The sequence below is a fragment of the Zeus faber genome (assembly GCF_960531495.2).
Source record: "Zeus faber genome assembly, chromosome: 20".
Classification (NCBI taxonomy): Eukaryota; Metazoa; Chordata; class Actinopteri; order Zeiformes; family Zeidae; genus Zeus; species Zeus faber.
Window position 1 is genome coordinate 27,987,605 of NC_137207.1, and position 14,630 is coordinate 28,002,234.

Genomic DNA, 14,630 nt, shown 5'->3' on the forward strand with positions numbered 1-14,630 from the left:
CATCTGCTTTTGTCCATTCATCAGTGTTCTCCTCTTCCTCCACCTGCTTCTTGTTGAAGCTCCACCCACGCTGAGTGCAGTTTAGCCAGTAACTGCACGGACTAAGGATGTTCCTAATGCTCCTGACGAGCTTTTAGCTAATTAGCTTGCGAGGCTAATTGCCTCCATCACTGGCTCCAGACGCTGATGGAGTTAGAGATGCTGTGTCATCATCCACCCTCCTCCACCCTCTTCCTGCAAGTCCTGAGAGGCTGAAACCAGATCTGCTGCAGAGATTAGATGGCAGATGGACACTAATTCACTGGGCTTCTGTTTTGTGAGAGATATGGAGGGGGTTTGGGTGGAGGTTTTGGGAGGGGCACCAGGATGTTTTGTGTGGAATTTTATGTGGAATATAAGGATGTTTTTGGGAGGAGCAGGTGGAGGTTTTGGGAGGATAAAAGGATGAAATGAAACTGAGACAAATCCTGGTTCATCCTGGTTGCAGCAGGGTGGAGCGTCCTGTGGGTGGAGGGGTGGAGGTGGCTGTGGACCTCCTCTTTTCACTGCTCGACTTTGATGTGTCTCCGGTCCCTGACAGATGATACAGGAGCAGAACCCGACTCCACCAGACACGAGGAGGTGGAGGAGGTGGAGGAACAGTTCTCCAATCTGTTTTTTGTTCTGTTTTATTTGTTTATTCATTCAATAAAGTTGTGTGAATTATTAAACATTGAGTCCTGCATCCTGATTGGTCGACAGCGTTTTTTATTTCTGAAGGACAATGTCTGGTAATAACGGAGTTGAGCACCTCCCGGTGCTCCACCTCCCGGTGCTCCACCTCCCGGTGCTCCACCTCCCGGTGCTCCACCTCCCTCCTGTCACTCAGCTACATGCTAATGCTCACACTATGTACAGCGAGCGCTACGTAGAAACAACAATGAAAGACTAATTGGAAGCTATTCAACTAGACACACTAGTTAAAACACTAGAAATGCTAATTGTACAACTAAACATACTAGTTAACACTAGTTAAAACACTAGAAATTCTAATTGTACAACTAAACATACAAGTTAAAAATACACTTGTTATAAAACTAGTTATAAAACTAGTCATACTAGTTAACACTAGTTGTAACACTAGAAATTCTAATTGCAGATCTAAACATACTAGTTAAAATACACTTGTTATAAAACTAGTCATACTAGTTATAAAACTAGTCATACTAGTTAACACTAGTTATAACACTAGAAATGCTAATTGCAGATCTAAACATACTAGTTAAAATACACTTGTTAAAAAACTAGTCATACTAGTTATAAAACTAGTCATACTAGTTAACACTAGTTATAACACTAGAAATGCTAATTGTACAACTAAACATACTAGTTAAAAATACACTTGTTATAAAACTAATCATACTAGTTAACACTAGTTAAAACACTAGAAATGCTAATTGTACAAGTAAACATACTAGTTAAAAATACACTTGTTATAAAACTAGTTATAAAACTAGTCATACTAGTTAACACTAGTTATAACACTAGAAATTCTAATTGTAGAACTAAACATACTAGTTAAAAATACACTTGTTATAAAACTAGTCATACTAGTTATACTAGTTAACACTAGTTATAACACTAGAAATGCTAATTGTACAACTAAACATACTAGTTAAAATACACTTGTTATAAAACTAGTTATAAAACTAGTCATACCAGTTAACACTAGTTATAACACTAGAAATTCTAATTGTAGAACTAAACATACTAGTTAAAAATACACTTGTTATAAAACTAGTCATACTAGTTATAAAACTAGTCATTCTAGTTAACACTAGTTATAACACTAGAAATTCTAATTGTAGAACTAAACATACTAGTTAAAATACACTTGTTATAACAGCAGACATACTAGTTATAAAACTAGTCATACTAGTTAACACTAGTTATAACACTAGTTATAACACTAGAAATTCTAATTGTAGAACTAAACATACTAGTTAAAAATACACTTGTTATAAAACTAGTTATAAAACTAGTCATACTAGTTAACACTAGTTGTAACACTAGAAATTCTAATTGTAGATCTAAACATACTAGTTAAAATACACTTGTTATAAAACTAGTCATACTAGTTAACACTAGTTATAACACTAGAAATGCTAATTGTACAACTAAACATACTAGTTAAAATACACTTGTTATAAAACTAGTCATACTAGTTAACACTAGTTGTAACACTAGAAATTCTAATTGTAGATCTAAACATACTAGTTAAAATACACTTGTTATAAAACTAGTCATACTAGTTATAAAACTAGTCATACTAGTTAACACTAGTTATAACACTAGAAATGCTAATTGTACAACTAAACATACTAGTTAAAATACACTTGTTATAAAACTAGTCATACTAGTTATAAAACTAGTCATGACACTAGAAATGCTAATTGTACAACTAAACATACTAGTTAAAAATACACTTGTTATCAAACTAGTCATACTAGTTATAAAACTAGTCATACTAGTTAACACTAGTTATAACACTAGAAATTCTAATTGTAGAACTAAACATACTAGTTAAAAATACACTTGTTATAAAACTAGTTATAAAACTAGTCATACTAGTTAACACTAGTTATAACACTAGAAATGCTAATTGTACAACTAAACATACTAGTTAAAAATACACTTGTTATAAAACTAGTCATACTAGTTAACACTAGTTCAAACACTAGAAATTCTAATTGTAGAACTAAACATACTAGTTAAAAATACACTTGTTATAAAACTAGTTATAAAACTAGTCATACTAGTTAACACTAGTTATAACACTAGAAATTCTAATTGTAGAACTAAACATACTAGTTAAAAATACACTTGTTATAAAACTAGTTATAAAACTAGTCATACTAGTTAACACTAGTTATAACACTAGAAATTCTAATTGTAGAACTAAACATACTAGTTAAAAATACACTTGTTATAAAACTAGTTATAAAACTAGTCATACTAGTTAACACTAGTTATTACACTAGAAATTCTAATTGTAGAACTAAACATACTAGTTAAAAATACACTTGTTATAAAACTAGTTATAAAACTAGTCATACTAGTTAACACTAGTTATAACACTAGAAATGCTAATTGTAAAACTAAACATACTAGTTAAAAATACATTTGTTATAAAACTAGTCATACTAGTTAACACTAGTTAAACACTAGAAATTCTAATTGTAGAACTAAACATACTAGTTAAAAATACACTTGTTATAAAACTAGTCATACCAGTTATAAAACTAGTCATACTAGTTAACACTAGTTATAACACTAGAAATGCTAATTGTACAAGTAAACATACTAGTTAAAAATACACTTGTTATAAAACTAGTTATAAAACTAGTCATACTAGTTAACACTAGTTATAACACTAGAAATTCTAATTGTAGAACTAAACATACTAGTTAAAAATACACTTGTTATAAAACTAGTCATACTAGTTATACTAGTTAACACTAGTTATAACACTAGAAATGCTAATTGTACAACTAAACATACTAGTTAAAATACACTTGTTATAAAACTAGTTATAAAACTAGTCATACCAGTTAACACTAGTTATAACACTAGAAATTCTAATTGTAGAACTAAACATACTAGTTAAAAATACACTTGTTATAAAACTAGTCATACTAGTTATAAAACTAGTCATACTAGTTAACACTAGTTATAACACTAGAAATTCTAATTGTAGAACTAAACATACTAGTTAAAATACACTTGTTATAACAGCAGACATACTAGTTATAAAACTAGTCATACTAGTTAACACTAGTTATAACACTAGTTATAACACTAGAAATTCTAATTGTAGAACTAAACATACTAGTTAAAAATACACTTGTTATAAAACTAGTTATAAAACTAGTCATACTAGTTAACACTAGTTGTAACACTAGAAATTCTAATTGTAGATCTAAACATACTAGTTAAAATACACTTGTTATAAAACTAGTCATACTAGTTAACACTAGTTATAACACTAGAAATGCTAATTGTACAACTAAACATACTAGTTAAAATACACTTGTTATAAAACTAGTCATACTAGTTAACACTAGTTGTAACACTAGAAATTCTAATTGTAGATCTAAACATACTAGTTAAAATACACTTGTTATAAAACTAGTCATACTAGTTATAAAACTAGTCATACTAGTTAACACTAGTTATAACACTAGAAATGCTAATTGTACAACTAAACATACTAGTTAAAATACACTTGTTAAAAAACTAGTCATACTAGTTATAAAACTAGTCATACTAGTTATAAAACTAGTCATGACACTAGAAATGCTAATTATACAACTAAACATACTAGTTAAAAATACACTTGTTATAACAGCAGACATACTAGTTATAAAACTAGTTATAACACTAGTTATAACACTAGAAATGCGAATTGTACAACTAAACATACTAGTTAAAAATACACTTGTTATAAAACTAGTCATACTAGTTATAAAACTAGTCATGACATTAGAAATGCTAATTGTACAACTAAACATACTAGTTAAAAATACACTTGTTATAAAACTAGTCATACTTGTTATAAAACTAGTCATGACACTAGAAATGCTAATTGTACAACTAAACATACTAGTTAAAAATACACTTGTTATCAAACTAGTCATACTAGTTATAAAACTAGTCATACTAGTTATAAAACTAGTCATGACACTAGAAATGCTAATTATACAACTAAACATACTAGTTAAAAATACAGCAGACATACTAGTTATAAAACTAGTTATAACACTAGTTATAACACTAGTTATAACACTAGTTATAACACTAGAAATGTGAATTGTAGAACTAAACATACTAGTTAAAAATACACTTGTTATCACAGACATAGTAGTTATAAAACTTGTCATACTAGTTATAACTAGTTATAACACTAGATCTAACACTAGTTATAACACTCGACATGCTAATTGTACAACTAAACATACTAGTTAAAAATACACTTGTTATTACAGTAGACATAGTAATAAAAATAGTCAAACTAGTTATAAAACTAGACATACTAATTATACAACTACACATACAAGTTATACAACTAGTCAATTCGATCTAACTACTAGTTATTAAACTAGACATACAGTTATAGAACTACACATAGTAGTTATAATACTAGACACTAGTTGTAACACTACACACTACTTCTACAACTAGACATAGTAGTAATAGAGCTAATCATACTAGATGTAACACCAGACATATTAGTATACCACTAGACATACTATTTATGAAACTAAAACTGGTATAAGGCTAGACATACTAGTTATACAACGAGATATACTAGTTATAAAACTAGACATACTGGTTGTAGAACAAGGCACACTAGTTATTAAACTACACACACTAGCTATACAAGTCATCAACTACTTATAACACTAGACATACTAGTTATGCAACTAGACATACTAGTTATAAAACTAGAGATACTAGTAAAACACTGGGCATAATAGCTATACAACTACACATACTGGTGTAAGACTGGACATACTAGTTATACAACTGGACATACTAGTTATAAAACTAGACATACTAGTTATACAACTAGACATACTAGTAAAACACTATATATACTAGTTATTAACCTAGACATACTAGTTATACGACTAGACATACTGGTTATAAAACTAGACATACTAGTAAAACACTGGACATACAAGATATAAAACTAGACATACTAGTATAATACTCAACATACTAGTTATAAAACTAGAAATACTAGTATAACACCTGACATACAAGTTATAAAACTAGACATACTAGTTATAAAACTAGACATAGTAGCTATAAAACTAGACATACGAGTATAACACTTGACATACTAGTTATAAAACTTGACATACTAGTTATAAAACTCGACATACTAGTATAACCCTATATATACTAGTTATAAAATTAGATATACTTGTTATAAAACTAGACGTACTAGTATGACAGTATATATACAAGTTATTAAACTTGACATACTAGTTATAAAACTAGACATACTGGTATAAAACGATACATACGAGTTATTTAACTATACATAATAGTTATACAACTAGACACACTAGTTATACAACTAGTCATACTGGTATAAGACTGCACATACTAGTTATACAACTAGACATACTAGTTAAACAACTAGACATACTGGTATAAGACTAGACATACTATTTATACAACTAGACATACTCGTTATACAACTAGACATACTAGTTATACAACTGGACATACTGGTATAAGACCGGACATACTAGTTATACAACTAGACATACTGGTATAAGACCGGACATACTCGTTATACAACTAGACATACTAGTTATACAACTGGACATACTGGTATAAGACCGGACATACTAGTTATACAACTAGACATACTAGTTATACAACTAGACATACTAGTTATACAACTGGAGATACTAGTTATACAACTAGACATACTAGTTATACAACTCGACATACTAGTTAAACAACTAGACATACTAGACAACTAGACAAACTAGTTATACAACTAGATATACTGGTATAAGACTAGACATACTAGTTATACAACTAGACATACTCGTTATACAACTAGACATACTAGTTATACAACTAGACATACTAGTTATACAACTCGACATACTAGTTATACAACTAGACATACTGGTATAAGACTGGACATACTAGTTATACAACTAGACATACTAGTTATACAACTAGACACACTTGTTATACAACTAGACATACTCGTTATACAACTAGACATACTAGTTATACAACTAGACATACTAGTTATACAACTCGACATACTAGTTATACAACTTGACATACTAGTATAAGACTGGACATACAAATTATACAACTCGACATACTAGTTATACAACTAGACATACTGGTATAAGAGTGGACATACTCGTTATACAACTAGACATACAAGTTATACAACTTGACATACTAGTTATACAACTGGACATACTGGTATAAGACTGGACATACTAGTTATACAACTAGACATACTAGTTATACAACTAGACATAATAGTATAAGACTGGACATACTAGTTAAACAACTCGACATACTAGTTATACAACTAGACATACTGGTATAATACTGGGCATACTAGTTATACAACTGGACATACTGGTATAAGACTGGACATACTAGTTATACAACTAGACATACTAGTTATACAACTAGACATACTAGTTATACAACTCGACATACTAGTTATACAACTAGACATACTAGTTATACAACTTGACATACTAGTTATACAACTGGACATACTGGTATAGGACTGGAATTACTAGTTATACAACTAGACATACTAGTTATACAACTGGACATACTAGTATAAGACTGGAAATACTAATTATACAACTAGACATACTGGTATAAGACCGGACATACTCGTTATACAACTAGACATACTAGTTATACAACTGGACATACTGGTATAAGACCGGACATACTAGTTATACAACTAGACATACTAGTTATACAACTAGACATACTAGTTATACAACTGGAGATACTAGTTATACAACTAGACATACTAGTTATACAACTCGACATACTAGTTAAACAACTAGACATACTAGACAACTAGACAAACTAGTTATACAACTAGATATACTGGTATAAGACTAGACATACTAGTTATACAACTAGACATACTCGTTATACAACTAGACATACTAGTTATACAACTAGACATACTAGTTATACAACTCGACATACTAGTTATACAACTAGACATACTGGTATAAGACTGGACATACTAGTTATACAACTAGACATACTAGTTATACAACTAGACACACTTGTTATACAACTAGACATACTAGTTATACAACTTGACATACTAGTATAAGACTGGACATACAAATTATACAACTCGACATACTAGTTATACAACTAGACATACTGGTATAAGAGTGGACATACTCGTTATACAACTAGACATACAAGTTATACAACTTGACATACTAGTTATACAACTGGACATACTAGTTATACAACTGGACATACTGGTATAAGACTGGACATACTAGTTATACAACTAGACATACTAGTTATACAACTAGACATAATAGTATAAGACTGGACATACTAGTTAAACAACTCGACATACTAGTTATACAACTAGACATACTGGTATAATACTGGGCATACTAGTTATACAACTGGACATACTGGTATAAGACTGGACATACTAGTTATACAACTAGACATACTAGTTATACAACTAGACATACTAGTTATACAACTCGACATACTAGTTATACAACTAGACATACTAGTTATACAACTTGACATACTAGTTATACAACTGGACATACTGGTATAGGACTGGAATTACTAGTTATACAACTAGACATACTAGTTATACAACTGGACATACTAGTATAAGACTGGAAATACTAATTATACAACTAGACATACTGGTATAAGAGTGGACATACTCGTTATACAACTAGACATACTAGTTATACAACTGGACATACTAGTTATACAACTGGACATACTGGTATAAGACTGGACATACTAGTTATACAACTGGACATACTAGTTATACAACTGGACATACTGGTATAAGACTGGACATACTAATTATACAACTAGACATAATAGTATAAGGCTGGACATACTAGTTATACAACTCGACATACTCGTTATACAACTAGACATACTAGTTATACAACTGGACATACTAGTTATACAACTTGACATACTAGTTATACAACTAGACATACTCGTTATACAACTAGACATACTAGTTATACACCTGGACATACTGGTATAAGACAGGACATACTAGTTATACAACTTGACATACTAGTTATACAACTGGACATACTGGTATAGGACTGGAATTACTAGTTATACAACTAGACATACTAGTTATACAACTGGACATACTAGTATAAGACTGGACATACTAATTATACAACTAGACATAATAGTATAAGACTGGACATACTAGTTATACAACTCAACATACTAGTTATACAACTAGACATACTGGTATAAGACTGGACATACTAGTTATACAACTAGACATACTGGTATAAGACTGGACATACTAGTTATACAACTAGACATACTAGTTATACAACAAGACATACTGGTATAAGACTGGACATACTAATTATACAACTAGACATACTAGTTATACAACTGGACATACTGGTATAAGACTGGACATACTAGTTATACAACTAGACATACTGGTATAAGACTGGACATACTAGTTATACAACTAGACATACTAGTTATACAACAAGACATACTGGTATAAGACTGGACATACTAATTATACAACTAGACATACTGGTATAAGACTGGACATACTAGTTCTACAACTAGACAAACTGGTATAAGACTGGACATACTAGATATACAACTAGACATACTAGTTATACAACGAGACATAATAGTTATACAACTACACATACTGGTATAAGACTGGACATACTAGTTATACAACTAGACATACTGGTATAAGACTGGACATACTAGTTATACAACTAGACATACTGGTATAAGACTGGACATACTAGTTATACAACTAGACATACTAGTTATACAACAAGACATACTAGTTATACAACTAGACATAATAGTATAAGACTGGACATACTAGTTATACAACTCAACATACTAGTTATACAACTAGACATACTGGTATAAGACTGGACATACTAGTTATACAACTAGACATACTGGTATAAGACTGGACATACTAGTTATACAACTAGACATACTAGTTATACAACAAGACATACTGGTATAAGACTGGACATACTAATTATACAACTAGACATACTGGTATAAGACTGGACATACTAGTTCTACAACTAGACAAACTGGTATAAGACTGGACATACTAGTTATACAACTAGACATACTGGTATAAGACTGGACATACTAGTTATACAACTAGACATACTGGTATAAGACTGGACATACTAGTTATACAACTAGACATACTGGTATAAGACTGGACATACTAGTTATACAACTAGACATACTGGTATAAGACTGGACATACTAGTTATACAACTAGACATACTAGTTATACAACAAGACATACTGGTATAAGACTGGACATACTAATTATACAACTAGACATACTGGTATAAGACTGGACATACTAGTTCTACAACTAGACAAACTGGTATAAGACTGGACATACTAGTTATACAACTAGACATACTAGTTATACAACGAGACATAATAGTTATACAACTACACATACTGGTATAAGACTGGACATACTAGTTATACAACTAGACATACTGGTATAAGACTGGACATACTAGTTATACAACTAGACATACTAGTTATACAACAAGACATACTAGTTATACAACTACACATATTGGTATAAGACTGGACATACTAGTTATACAACTAGACATACTGGTATAAGACTGGACATACTAGTTATACAACTAGACATACTGGTATAAGACTGGACATACTAGTTATACAACTAGACATACTAGTTATACAACAAGACATACTGGTATAAGACTGGACATACTAATTATACAACTAGACATACTAGTTATACAACTAGACATACTGGTATAAGACTGGACATACTAGTTATACAACTAGACATACTAGTTATACAACTAGACATACTGGTATAAGACTGGACATACTAGTTATACAACTAGACATACTGGTATAAGACTGGACATACTAATTATACAACTAGACATACTGGTATAAGACTGGACATACTAGTTATACAACTAGACATACTGGTATAAGACTGGACATACTAGTTATACAACTAGACATACTGGTATAAGACTGGACATACTAGTTATACAACTAGACATACTAGTTATACAACAAGACATACTAGTTATACAACTAGACATAATAGTATAAGACTGGACATACTAGTTATACAACTCAACATACTAGTTATACAACTAGACATACTGGTATAAGACTGGACATACTAGTTATACAACTAGACATACTGGTATAAGACTGGACATACTAGTTATACAACTAGACATACTGGTATAAGACTGGACATACTAGTTATACAACTAGACATACTAGTTATACAACAAGACATACTGGTATAAGACTGGACATACTAATTATACAACTAGACATACTGGTATAAGACTGGACATACTAGTTCTACAACTAGACAAACTGGTATAAGACTGGACATACCAGTTATACAACTAGACATACTGGTATAAGACTGGACATACTAGTTATACAACTAGACATACTGGTATAAGACTGGACATACTAGTTATACAACTAGACATACTGGTATAAGACTGGACATACTAGTTATACAACTAGACATACTGGTATAAGACTGGACATACTAGTTATACAACTAGACATACTAGTTATACAACAAGACATACTGGTATAAGACTGGACATACTAATTATACAACTAGACATACTGGTATAAGACTGGACATACTAGTTCTACAACTAGACAAACTGGTATAAGACTGGACATACTAGTTATACAACTAGACATACTAGTTATACAACGAGACATAATAGTTATACAACTACACATACTGGTATAAGACTGGACATACTAGTTATACAACTAGACATACTGGTATAAGACTGGACATACTAGTTATACAACTAGACATACTAGTTATACAACAAGACATACTAGTTATACAACTACACATATTGGTATAAGACTGGACATACTAGTTATACAACTAGACATACTGGTATAAGACTGGACATACTAGTTATACAACTAGACATACTGGTATAAGACTGGACATACTAGTTATACAACTAGACATACTAGTTATACAACAAGACATACTGGTATAAGACTGGACATACTAATTATACAACTAGACATACTAGTTATACAACTAGACATACTGGTATAAGACTGGACATACTAGTTATACAACTAGACATACTAGTTATACAACTAGACATACTGGTATAAGACTGGACATACTAGTTATACAACTAGACATACTGGTATAAGACTGGACATACTAGTTCTACAACTAGACATACTGGTATAAGACTGGACATACTAGTTATACAACTAGACATACTAGTTATACAACGAGACATAATAGTTATACAACTAGACATACTGGTATAAGACTGGACACACTGACCTGGGTTATTTACAGATAACCAGCGGCTGGACAGTCTCTACTTGTTAGTTACTGTTCAACATTCTGCCGGCTGAATTAAATTGTCCTGCGGGCAGGATGTGGTACACGGGCCTGCGGTTGGAGCCCCCTCCTGTGAAGGACGTAATGAAGCTGAGCAGGAAACAGCTGCACCACCCGACCACATGCTTTCCCTCCGTCACATCCCTCCATCCTGCTCAGCTGCTTGCAGGTACAAGTAGCCATAGAAGCTGAAGGAGGATGGAGCGATGGAGGGATGATGGAAGGATAGAGGAGAGAGGTGGAGGGACAGATGATGAAGGGATGATGGGGGGATAGAGGAGGAGAGAGATGGAAGGACAGATGGATGGAGGGATGATGGGAGGATAGAGGAGGATAGAGGTGGAGGCATAGATGGATGGAGGGATGATGAAGGATAGAGGTGGAGGGACAGATGGATGGAGGGATGATGAAAGGATAGAGGAGGAGAGAGGTGGAGGGACAGATGGAGGGAGGGATGATGGAAGGATAGAGGAGGAGAGAGATGGATGGACAGATGGATGAAGGATAGAGGTGGAGGGACAGAAGATGGAGGGATAGATGGAGGCATACATACGATACAAACATACATACATACATACATACATACATACATACATACATACATACATAGATACATACGTTAATACATAGATACATACATTAATACATACATATATACATACATACATACATTCATACATACATACATACATTAATACATACATATATACATACTACTTACATACATACATACATAGATAGATACATACGATACGATACAAACATACATACATACATTAATACATACATACATACATATATACATACATACATACATATATACATATATACATACATATATACATATATACATACATACATATATACATATATACATATAGACATACTACTTACATACATACATACATACATACTACTTACATACATACATACATACATACATATATACATACATACATACATATATACATACTACTTACATACATATAGACATACTACTTACATACATACATACATATTTACATACAAACTACATACATACATGCATTGTACTGCTGCCTCACAGCAAGAAGGTCCTGGGTTCGATTCCCGCCTGGGGCGCTGTTGGCACCGTGCTCCTGTGGGTTATCTCCCAATGGATGGACCCTCGTCACCAGGTCCACGGGCGTCGTCGAACGCTGCCCCCTGCTGCTGGCTGCCCCCCCGGAGGAAGCACCAGCCAGGATGGAGAAATGCAGAGGAAGCATTTCACCAGCACCACCCAAAGCATGTGTGTGTGGTGTAGTGCGGTGTAGTGTGGTGTAGTGCGGTGTAGTGTGGTGCTGTGTGACGACTAAAGATTGTTCTTCTTCTCTTCTGTTCTATGTACATTACAGACTACATTCATAAATACATACTACATACAAATGTACATACACACATACTACTTACAGACTACATACAGACATACAAACATACTTCCTACATACATACTACTTACATAGATACTACTTACAGACTACATGGATAGATACATACATACATACATACATACATACGTACATACATACATACATACATACATACATACGTACATACATACGTACATACATACATACATACATACATACGTACATACATACATACATACATACATACATACGTACATACATACATACATACATACATACATACATACATACGTACATACATACGTACATACATACATACGTACATACATACGTACATACATACATACGTACATACATACGTACATACATACATACATACGTACATATATACATACGTACATACATACATACATACGTACATACATACATTACTATGTTGATATATATATATATATATATATATATATATATATATATATATATATATATATATATCAACATAGTAATTGTCCCTTTAGGCAATTTTCCATGTAGCATATTTTGACATTTTTCAGCATACATACATACAGTATGTACGTATGTATGTACGTTTGTATGTACGTATGTATGTATGTACGTATGTACGTACGTATGTATTTGGTATGTACCTATGTATGTATGTATGTATGTATGTATGTATCTATGTATGTATGTATGTACCTATGTATGTATGTATGTATGTATGTATGTATCTATGTATGTATGTATGTACCTATGTATGTATGTATGTATGTATGTATGTATGTATGTATGTATCTATGTATGTATGTATGTATGTATGTATCTATGTATGTATGTATGTACCTATGTATGTATGTATGTATGTATGTACGTATGTATGTATGTGTGTATGTATGTATGTATGAATGTATGTACCTATGTATGTATGTATGTATGTATGTATGTACGTATGTATGTATGTATGTACCTATGTATGTATGTATGTATGTATG